Source organism: Solanum dulcamara, chromosome 2 (genome assembly GCF_947179165.1).
Source record: "Solanum dulcamara chromosome 2, daSolDulc1.2, whole genome shotgun sequence".
Classification (NCBI taxonomy): Eukaryota; Viridiplantae; Streptophyta; class Magnoliopsida; order Solanales; family Solanaceae; genus Solanum; species Solanum dulcamara.
The window spans coordinates 18,066,184-18,077,275 of NC_077238.1; the positions used below are offsets into that span (position 1 = coordinate 18,066,184).

General features: G+C 33.1%; 1 non-coding gene across 1 annotated transcript; it reads left to right on the forward strand.

Moving 5' to 3' along the window:
- Window positions 1–363: 363 nt before the first annotated feature.
- On the forward strand, window positions 364–436 carry TRNAR-ACG (transfer RNA arginine (anticodon ACG)). Its single transcript has one exon. It is a non-coding gene; the product is annotated as a tRNA-Arg (tRNA).
- The last annotated feature ends 10,656 nt before the right edge of the window (window positions 437–11,092 follow it).

Here is an 11,092-nt window from a genome sequence, read left to right on the forward strand (position 1 = left end):
AGACAGATTTCAAGCTAGAGTAAAGACACATATGTTAAAATGTAATTCATTTCGCGTCTAATTAATAAATGCTAATTACAAGAAGATTTTGTTTCATAACTCTTTATAAATTTACTTTTAATTTTATGTCCTTTTTTTATAAAAGAAATTTTATTTTTACACATAAAAGATTTGAAAGTCATTTTTTTCTACTCAATTTATAATTGACCATGAGATATCCGTATGAAGATTATATAAGGTCGTATTCCTTTTACATACAGAAAGAAAGCAAATAAGTATATGATTTTCTTTTGCATTTCAAATGATAAAAACATCCATTTCATTGTGTCAAGTAAAATTGTTAGTTCTTCAACATCGTAAGTTGACTTCATGGCCCAATGGATAAGGCGCTGGTCTACGAAACCAGAGATTCTGGGTTCGATCCCCAGTGAAGTCGGTTCCTAATTGTTTTCCTCCTTTTTGAAAAAAATCAGTTCCCATAGTGTTGTATGTTTCTTTTTCTTTCGTATATAACAAACAACTGTTGCAGCCAGGGAGGATTCCGAACCTCCTCCGACGAAAAATTATATCATCTATACATATGATTAAAATTATTTTTTATATATATATAGTAAATATTGAATCCCTTTGAACTTCTTCATGTGCTTGGTTCTTCGTATTTTGAACTCTTTAAAAAAATATTGGCCCAACGTTCCGAGAATGAACCATTTACTGTATAGTTGACCAACAATTTATTTGCAGCTTCAAGGTAATGTATGCCAATATAAGCACCGCTCCCTGTTGGGAAAAAATGGACTAACACAAAAATATATATAGTCAAAATAGTAGAAATAAAATGGAAAAAATAATGACACCAAGAATTTTACGTGAAAATCCAAATAAGAAAAAAATCACAGGCCAAGAAGAGCAATTGATATCACTATAGTAAGAAATTTTACATCGTGTAGTCACGAGTACAATACTCAAAAATGACTACCACACACTCAAAAAGAATAGCACTCTTTTAATTTACCACCTTACTAAAATATCGTCCACATTATATTTTTTTCGCAGATTATTTTCTTATATATAATCTATGAAAACCTCACAGCTCTCTAAATATTTTCTCTCTGTGAATTGGGGTATAACAAATGAGCTGAGAGCTCTTATTTATAGGGAAAGAAAGAGCTCTTCTTCCGTGATTTATCACCAACCTTGCCACTTTCTTTGACCAACATTTTCAATTTGCAATTACAAATTGCAGGCAGCAGGTTTTGATTTTAAGAAAAAATATTTGCAGCCTTTTATGAATGGAAAAAGTGGGGACTGGACCCCACAAATCTCCCCTTCTAGTCTCATTTACTAGAAAGATGTATCTTTGTCTTAAGAGAGAGAGTTCATGCCAACAAGTTCTTTGCACAACTCAAACTTGTCCCTTGTTACCACTTTAGTCAGCATATCTGCACGATTCTCATTTATAGAGATCTTTTCAACCTGCATAGATTCGCCTTCTATCTTTTCTCGAATCCAATGATATCTCACGTCTATGTGTTTTGTCCTTGCATGGTACATAGAGTTCTTGCTCAAGCCTATTGCACTTTGACTGTCACAATAGACAACATACTCCTTCTGATACAAGCCAAGCTCTTGAAGGAATTGCTTGAGCCATATCATCTCCTTGTCAGCTTCAGTATCCACAATATACTCAACTTCAGTTGTAGACAGTGCAACACACTTCTGCAACTTCGACTGTCATGATATAGCTCCCCCTGAAAAAGTAAATAAATATCCAGTAGTGGATTTTCTGTTATCAAGGTCACCTGCCATATCAGCATCTATATAGCCCTTTAAGATTGAATTTGATGCTACAAAACACAAGCATTTATCTGAGCTTCCTCTCACATACATGTATCCACTTTATAGCTTTACAATGTTGTTTTCTCGGATTATCGAGAAATCTGCTGACAACATCAACTGCGTGAGCAATATCAGATTTAGTGCATACCATTGCATACATTAAACTTTCGACGACGGAGGAATATGAAACTTTGGCCATGTTTTTTTTTCCTCCCTAGCTGTAGGACACATCTTCTTGCTCAACTTCATATGACCAGCAAGAGTTGTGCTAACAGGCTTAGCATTCTTCACGTTGAAGCAATCCAGTACACATTCAATGTACTTCTCTTGTGACAGATAAATCTTTCTTTCATCCCTGAGACGAGTAATTCTATGCCCAAAATTTATTTGGTATGACCCAAGTCTTTCATAGAAAAAGACTTACACAACTCTTTCTTTAACTTTTCAATCTTGAATGTGTTTCTACCCATAATCAACATATCATCCACATATAGTAAGAGGATGATAAAATCATCGTCAGAAAATTTTTGTACAAATACACAATGATCTGAAAAAGTCTTCTTGTAGCCTTGCAGCCCCATAATAGATTCGAACTTCTTGTACCACTGTCTAGGAGCTTGCTTTAGCCCATAGAGACTCTTTTTGAGTTTTCACACAAAATTTTATTTACTATTTACTTTGAAGCCCTCAGGTTGTTCCATATAAATCTCCTCTTCTAGGTCACCGTGAAGAAAATCCGTCTTCACATCCATCTTCTCAATCTCTAAATTAAGACTAGCAGCCAAATCAAGAACTGTACGAATGAAGGACATTTTCACGACAGGAGAAAATATTTTGTCAAAGTCAATACCCTTCCTTTGACCAAATCCTTTAACAACCAATCTAGCTTTGTACCTAGGCTTCAAGTTGTGTTCTTCAACTTTAATTTTGAACATCCACTTGTTTTTCAAAGCACTTATGCCCTTAGGAAATTTCACCAACTCATAAGTGTGGTTCTCATTCCAAGATTTCATCTCATCTTGCATGGCTTCAATCCATTGATCTTTATGTTCATCTTTCAAGGCCTCCTTATAAAATTCAGGTTCACCTCCGCTAGTGAGTAGCACATACTCATTAGGTGAATAACGAGAGGAAGGAATAAGTTGTCTTGTGGACCTCCTAAAAGGAATATTTGATTCGTCCACAATTTCATGAGTAGGAGCATCATCAAAATAACATCATTGTTATCATCAACATCAACATGTTGATCTGGGACTTGATTCTGAGCATCACCATGATCATCAAGACCACCAACGTCATGCATACTTGTATGAGGAACTTGATCAAGATGGACTACGCCATCATAACTTGAAGATTCTAACTTCTCCGCTTTGTCAATATCTTCAATGTTTTGATTCTCCATGAAAATGATATCACGGCTTCTCACAGCTTCTTCTCAATTGGATCATATAGCCTACAACCAAATTCATCAAGGCCATATCCAACAAAGATGCACTACATTGTCTTGGAATCTAACTTTGACCTCTCATCTTTCGGCACATATACAAAAGCTTTGCAACCAAATACTTTCAAATGGTCATAAGAAACATCTTTGCCATACCAAACTCTATCTGAAATATCACTTTGCAAAGAAACAATAGGAGATAAGTTAATAACATGCACAGCAGTCAATAAGGCTTCGCCCCAAAAGGAGTTCGACAACTTTGCTTCAGAAAGAAAACATCAAACTCTTTCCATCAAGGTCTTGTTCATCCTCTCAGCTAACCCATTAAGCTGAGGATTCTTAGGAGGATTCTTCTGGTATCTAATACCTTGATGCTTGCAGTATTCTTCAAATGATCCATAATTTTCACCATCATTATCAGTACGAATAAACTTCAGTTTCCTTCCAGTTTCTCTTTCAACTGAAGCCTGAAACTGCTTAAAAAAACACCTAACACTTGGTCTTTACTCTTCAAGACATAAACCCAAAGCCTTCTTGAGCAATAATCAATGAAAGTGACAAAGTAGAGTGCAACACCCAGAGTCCTTATCTTTATTGGACAGCATAAATCAGAGTGCACCAATTCAAACAACTCTATCTTTCTTGAAGGAGGGTTAGACTTAAAGGAAACTCTATTTTATTTTCCAGCCAAGCAGTGCTCACACTTTTCTAATTTAGCACTTTGGAAATTGAAAATAATTTCTTCTTGGCCAAAATATTAAGTCCTTTCTCACTGATGTGGTAAGCCTCTTATGCCATAATGTTGAAGAGTTATCACTCTCAATTGCATTCACCATATTGGCATAAGTAGAATTTATAGTCCATTATAGACCACGATATTTGTTACCACGAGCCACAACCAAGGAACCCTTAATGAGTTTCCACTATCCACCGCCATTGGTACTAACATATCCTTCATCATCTAGAACACCAGCAGAAATTAGTTGCAGACGAACATCAGGTGCATGTTTTATATTGTTCAAAACTAGTTTAGTTCCAACACTAGTTTCCAAACAAACTGTACCAACACCAACCTGTCATGCCCTGAGAGGGTACCCTAGGCGTGGCCGGCACTCAGAAACCATCTCTAGCCTCCGAGAGAACTACTTGGTCTCATCACTCATTCGTTCATCAGTGGAAGACTTAAGTGAAAATAAGAATACTTATGTGGGCTCACCATCATTAACATCAAATGAAAGAAATAATCCTTAGAAAAAGTAGTTTCAAAGGAAAACTACTCCAATTACATCATCAAACTCTGTCTATGAAGCCTCTAACACTATTAGACGGTGCCAATGACATGTCCATGGCTACCTCAAAAGAAACATAATACTCAACAATAATAAAAGGATAAAGAGTTCATCCGAATACAAGAAGGACTCACCAAATAGCTGGAAAGTAATGATCTTAAATGATGCGCCTGTTGAGGATCTCTAACACATGTATCTGCATCATAAAATGATGCAGGTCAAATGACGTCAGTACATGGAATGTAGAGTATGTAAAATGGCAAGAAAGTAAGGACAGATATCAAGAAACTCCTCTCAGGAAGACTCGGCTCAAAACTCAACATCATCTCAACATCAATATGTAATTCAAGTTTAAAAATAATAATAATAAGCAATGCTTACTCAATTGGGAGTTTCTCTAACCGACAACCATCACTTATGAGCTAGTGATGATACAACGAAGCGATGTCGTTGCTACATCTATCCAATATCTTGCTAGGGTAAAGAACATCATCATCTTGGATCCAATCATCAAAGTCCTGTTTTGGGACTTAAGAGGTATATCCTCCATCCTACGCTGGCTACATAGTTCTGGCATTTGAGTCAATTAAACTCTTACCCAACTCGGTGCTCAATACTACTCCTAAAATATGTGCTCATATTAACATCATCATCTAGTCTTATTGGAAAAACATCAAACGCATCTTATTACCTCTTCATCAATCATTACACTTCAAAATATTATTTACATCTCATCAAAACATCTTCTTCAAAACATCATTTACTCAAATTTATTTAAACTCAATTTTTTTGCTCTTTCAAAACTCAGTAAAATACATATATAGTATTAATTCAAATCATTCTTTTTGTTAATAAATATTAAAAGTCAACATCTTTACTCAAAACACGTGTAAAAATATTCATGAACATCAAATCAATTAGAGTTCGTGGAAAAGTAGCCATGAACAATAATTCCAATAATATGAGAAATAAAAATAATAATAATCTCAATGCATAAATATATCTAACTTAATAGAAGAAGAATTAATTCATTTAGAATTCAATATTTGGGTAAAACTCAACTATAACTCAATTACGATGAATTTAAATATTGGGCGCATTGATGAACTCAATCCAATGCTATGAATAGCATTACATACCTGAAATTCGAAGCTTTACTCAAAATTAAAGAACTCAATGACCACTCTTGAACTCCTAGCCTTTTCTCCTCTTCGGAGAGTTTTGTGTACTATCCGGAGTATAAGAATCACAAGAATAATATTTTTACATTACTAAAAACTAAAACTATATTTGAGAATGAGTAAAGAAGTGTATAGAGAGAAGAGTTGCTTGAGAAAGCTTGATGAATAAAATGAGAAAATAAGGTGGGTATTTATAAGTGTGGAGGAGTGACCTAACAATAAATAAAAATAATTACAAAGGATGATCTTGAAAATTCAATGGAGAATTGTGATCTCATGGATGATGTCAAATGGAGGACTATTAATGTCATGGGTGATGTCAAATGGATCTAGATCTTTCGATGGTTGGTGAGATAAACCTTCTTTTAACGGAATACTTTTTTTGGAGCTGCGTTTGAACAAGATAACTTTCTAATTAGAATTTGGTGTCTCATATGAATTGTATATCTAAAAGTATACTTTCATGTCGTTCAAGAATCAACCAATTTGGAGCATCCTACCGTGAGATATGATTTTTCTTCTACAAATACTCCATTTTATCACAGCACCATGTCTTACAAAAATTAATTTATTTGACCTAAGTATCCTCCAAATCTTAAGATATAGTCTTTTTGAAAATTGTAGGTAATCCCATTAGGGTTATTCAAAAATTTGAATTACCTAATTTGGACTATTCTATGAAAAGTTATGCCCAAAATACAGAAGCAGTATTATTTTCATCGAGAATTGAAACACCACATATAACGTTTTAGAGGGTGTTACACAACCACTCTAGATACAGTTTCATTACCCATACTCAAGGTGTCAAAGTCACCAGGAGTATAATAAGAGAAAAAATTCTTCCTTGATGTCACGTGAGATGCGGCACCAGTGTCCACAATCTAGTTTGACTCATCATAAGAAATATTTATCATGTATGCATCAAGAATGGTAACAAGATCTTCGATGGTGACGGTGGTTATGCAATTTTCATTGCCATCTTCTTATTTTCCTCTCTGTCTTTGTTCTCCTTCTTCAATTTCCGGTAGAACTTCTTTGTGTGCCCTTTCATGCCACAATGATAGCACTTAATATCCTTAAATATGCTTTTGGATTTGCTTCTGCTATGTTCTCTATTTTGAGAACCATGATTTTTATTTCTCCCCCTGAATTTAGTTACCAAGACATCCGATGAAGAAGAAGAACCTTGAGATTTTCTTCTCATCTCTTCATTCAATACACTACTCTTGGTGAAATCCATAGAGATCACATCATCCGGAGCAGAATTTGACAATGAAGTTCTAAATGTTTTCCAAAAGTCTGGTAGGGAACCAAGTAGAAGCAAGCCTTGAATTTCTTCGTCAAATTTAATGCCCATAGCAGATAACTGGTTCATGATTCCCTAAAAATTATTCAGGTGATCTGTCATTGGAGAACCATCATGATATTTTGAACTTAACATTTGTTTTATTAAGAACATTTTATTGTTTCCAATCTTTCAAGTATACAAGTTTTCAAGATGCGCTCATAGGGTGCGAGCATGTGTCTCCCTATAAATATGGTTCAACACATTATCGTCAACCCATTGCCTAACAAATTTACAAACCTGTCTGTGCAACATACTCCACTCTTCATTTGTTTTATTATCGGGCTTTACAGTGGTAAAGACTGGTTGATAAAAATTCTTGACATAAAGCAAATCTTCCATTTTTTCCTTCCAAATAAAATAATTAACATCATTCAAAGTAATTATTCTACTAGTGTTGGTTTTCATCATTTTCCCCAAAAATATATAATCGTTGCAAATCAAAGTAAATTTTTTCTGATGTGAAAGTTCATACTATGCTGCAACCACAGAGCATACTCAAATAAAACCTTGCTCTAATATCAGTTTATATGGACTAACACAAAAATATATATATAGTCAAAAGAGTAGAAATAAAATGGGAAAAATAATGACACCAAGAATTTTATGTGGAAACCCACAGGAAAAAAACCACGGGCCAAGAAGAGCAACTCATATCACTATAGTAAGAAATTTTACACTGTATAGTCACGAGTACAATACTCAAAAATGACTACCACACACTCAAAAGGAATAACACTCTTTTTATTTACCATCTTACTAAAATATCGCTCACGCTCTATTTTTTTTATAGACTACTTTCTTATATATAGTTTATAAAAACATCATAGCTCTCTTAATATTTTCTCTCTGTGAATTCATGTGTAACAAATGAGCTGAGAGCTCTTATTTAGAGGGAAAGAAAGAGCTCTTCTTCCGTGATTTATCACCAACCTTGCCACTTTCTTTGACCAACATTTGCAATTGCAGGCAGCAGTTTTTGACTTTAAGAAAAAAAAATATGTAGCCTTTTATGAATGGAAAAAGTGGGGACTGGGCCCCACACTCCTGTAGCAACACCAGAGGGGGTCTACAACCTATACAATCATGTATGCACTAAATAGTCTAAAAGATTTAAATTAGTTTAAACTTTTAAATGAGATGGTTCGTAACTTCAACTTGATATTAAAGAAGATAAATATCCTGGATTCGAACCTCATTGCCACTCATTAATCCTATTATCAAAAAGAATTTTCTCATAGTTGTCCCACAAAAAAGACTTAGACCCACGCGTGGAGGGTTTTTGTATTAGAATTATTTTTTGAATGTGGACTTTACATTAACTTATTATTACGTTTTAGTAAAATGAGCTAAATGTTAATAGTTGGTGGACAAGACAAAAGCCGTGTATTTATATGGATTTCATAAGGACCTATATCCATTTCATGTAATGTGTGGGCTGACAATAGTGTATGTTTGTTGGAGACTAGTGAGTCCATGATGGGGATACACACTACATTAAGCTTTTAAGTCTATAAATATGAGGGTAGGTCCCTCTCCAAACTTAACCTAACACACATTCTCATACGGTGCCAGTCGTGATAAGCTAAAGAAAAAAAACTCAGCCTAGTTCATCTTCAGTTATTCATTGCTATGGTGGATAAAGGTATTCATGTTCTTTTTGCATATATATTATATAGGCTGAACCCATTGGTGCACCTTAAAGTTGGCTCCAACTTTTACTTATACACCTCAACTAGGCTTTATTCATTTTAAACACCTCATGTCAGGATTCACTGTGTCATTTTGACACTTTTTGCATAAGTTTTTTAAAGTCTCAAGTGTGTGGTTACAATCACTTCCAACATGAATTAAATGACCAATTGAATCCTGTCAAATCAGTTTAAATTGCCACATTATTACACACAAAAAAAATAAAGAGAAAAAATAATGGCCAAAACACATGGCAAAGTGTCCAATAAACCAATGACACATGAATGTTTTGCCCAAATAATTACAAAACAAATTTTGACCAATTTTTTTTAAAAAAATCAATTTTATAGCTCCCCCAGCCCCATTACAGTCGTCCTCCAAGCTTTAACTCCATCAGTGGAATTCGAGTTTTTCGATTCAAATTTGTTCTTCAATCATTCTATAGTTATAGTAACCAAATGGGATAATGCATACGTACCACCCTCAATTATGACCGAAATTCTAGCGACAAACCTTAATTTTACTACGTCTTATTATCCCCCTGAACTATTTTAATATGGAATAACTACATTCTAAAAGCTGATGTAGCACAGAGAGTGTGCACACTTTCTTGAAGGCAGTTGATGGGTGAAAAAATTGGACACATGTCCTTTTTTAATTAGTAACTTTATAATTAGTCAGTACACATAATTATTGATATTAAAACTTACATTTATAGTTAATTATTATCATTTTTTTATGTAAAATATTTATTTTAATTTCTTTTTTTTTCTTTTTTTCTTTCATTAATTTCTTATCTTTTCACTTTTAATTATTTTTAAAAACATTATGTCGATTCTTTAAAAAAAAGTGTCCTTTAATTTTAACGTTTTAATTTTTTTATGTTTTATTTAATTTTTTTTAATTATTTTGATGTCCATTCAAAATTAAATAATTTTAAATACAAGCAATTGGAATTAAATTTGAAATCAGATCAAAAAGGAAAGACAAAGAAAATAAAAGGAGTAAATAAAATCAATAGAAAAATAAAAGAGAAAATATAATGAATGAAGGTAAAAAAAAAGTTTAAATACAAGAATTTTTTTTAAAATAAAAATTACGTGTATTAAGTTAATTTAAATACAAGATAAAGAAAATAAAAGGATTTAAAAAGAATTAAAAACTTATAAAAAACAATTACAGACGTGGCAGATAGTGTATACAAATACAACCAACTTACTTGGTTGAAGGCGTCATATCAGCACAAAAGGTGCACGAAAATGCAAAAAAAAATGAGTTTCGAGGGGGGGTAATAGGACTCTAGTTAAGTTAAGGTGTGTCGCTAGGATTTCGATCATAGTTTAAGGGGTACTTATGTATTATCCCTAACCAAATTGAAAGAAAATGGGTCATTTCAATGGTAATTTCACATATAAAGAAAATCAAAACTCTGAAAGAAGAAAAATTAGTATTTGGGATTGGATTGTCTAAAGGAGAAACATTAAAATATTATGTTCATGATCTTTGTGGCATAAGGTGTGTTTTTGATGAATTTTTTCTTCTTTAAGAGTTAATTATTTCATTGATACGATTATATACTCCATGTATTTGGGTTACGGACTCAAAATATATTTATTTTTATTTTCTTGTACATATATTTTAGACAAAAAAATATTTTCTACACTTTTTGGGTTATTATTCAAAGTAATATGAAAAAATATATTTTTTTTTCTCAAAGAGATGGAAAGATTTTGAGAGTGCCATTGAAGGAATTTAAATTTGAAAAAATGGTCGATGGTAATGGCTGAAAAAATGGGGAAGAAGAAGAGAAAAATAAAATAAAAGTTGATTAAATAAGCCTTCACGTGATGATTTTGAGTGTATTATACTCACCATGTCATGTTAACACAGCGGACCCCGATATGAGGTGTTTAAAATGAACAAAGCCTAATTGAAATGTACAAGAGAAAGTTGATGTCAACTATAGAAGGTCATTGATGAGTTCACCCTATTAAATACAATATGTTAGATTATTGTATTTAATCTAACATGTTGAAGAAATAATTAAACAATCAAAGTGTGCTCTATCTGACAGCATAATTTTTAAATCAAACGGTCATACACTTCAACAATATTTAGGACTTTCATCACATTCGGTTAAAAAAAAATATTGCACCTTCAAGAAATATCAAGCTTTACCTCAGAATTTAGCTGTAATAAGACCAGATAATGCACATATATTCATATACCATATTTAAATAACTTTACATAACTTTAAAATTAGAATTGAGAAGTAGTAGAGTTGTAACGACCCATTAGGTCGTTT